Source organism: Drosophila yakuba, chromosome 2L (assembly GCF_016746365.2).
Source record: "Drosophila yakuba strain Tai18E2 chromosome 2L, Prin_Dyak_Tai18E2_2.1, whole genome shotgun sequence".
Taxonomy (NCBI): Eukaryota; Metazoa; Arthropoda; class Insecta; order Diptera; family Drosophilidae; genus Drosophila; species Drosophila yakuba.
The window spans coordinates 17,552,056-17,552,919 of NC_052527.2; positions in this window are offsets into that span (position 1 = coordinate 17,552,056).

The following is an 864-nucleotide window of genomic DNA, read 5'->3' on the forward strand; positions in this document are numbered from 1 at the left end:
TCCCCAAGGCCCATGTTTCGGCATTTTCCCCGTCCCAATTGGTTAAACAGCTGATTTAAATAGCCCGGCCCAAAGAGCAGCAATCAGAGCGAGAACTAAACGGAATGCACGGATGTCGGCCAAGCAACAAGCGGCGAGGCGAAAAATGTAGACGAACACGGCAAGCCGGCGAGGAGTCGCCTCGGGCAGAATCGCCGCACAGTGTCCTTCGGCATTTGTAAATGTGTTATTTTCTTCCTATCTATATTACTCATGAGTCAAGGAACCACGCAAATTAAAAAACCTATAGTTTTCTAGGTTTAGATTTTTCAAATACCCCGGTATAATAATTAATAAACGAAAATATGATATGGAGTTACATTTACAATTTATTTATGAGTTTTCCTCTTTCTATTAATAAATAAAAATTAAATGCAACACTTTGAATTGGACATTAAAACATAAAAATACTATCTTTTTAATTTTTATTTTCTAGAAGAAAAAAGAATAAGTAAAATATAAATTGTTATACTTTGAATGTCGTATATCAAATATATTAGTTTGTTTTTAAAAGAGATTGTTTTTCATTCCTTCGTGTTATCGGTGTTATTATCGGCTTTAAGTATACGTTTGTACGTTTCCTCTTTTCTCTAATGTTCCTTAATATCAACTTTTTGCTATACATGCAATGGCACCAATATTTGCTTCTCCGACTAAAAACCGATTTCTGGCCCACTGTGCGGGCTGCTGCGTAGTGCTTGCCGCAGTGCCTTTTGCGCTCGCCGAGCGGCCATTCTCGCCGCTCGGCACCCATGCCACATCGCATGGCCCATCATTCTGCACTCGTGGTCGCCGCCGACGGGGCTCGTCGTCAGTCTAGAGAGT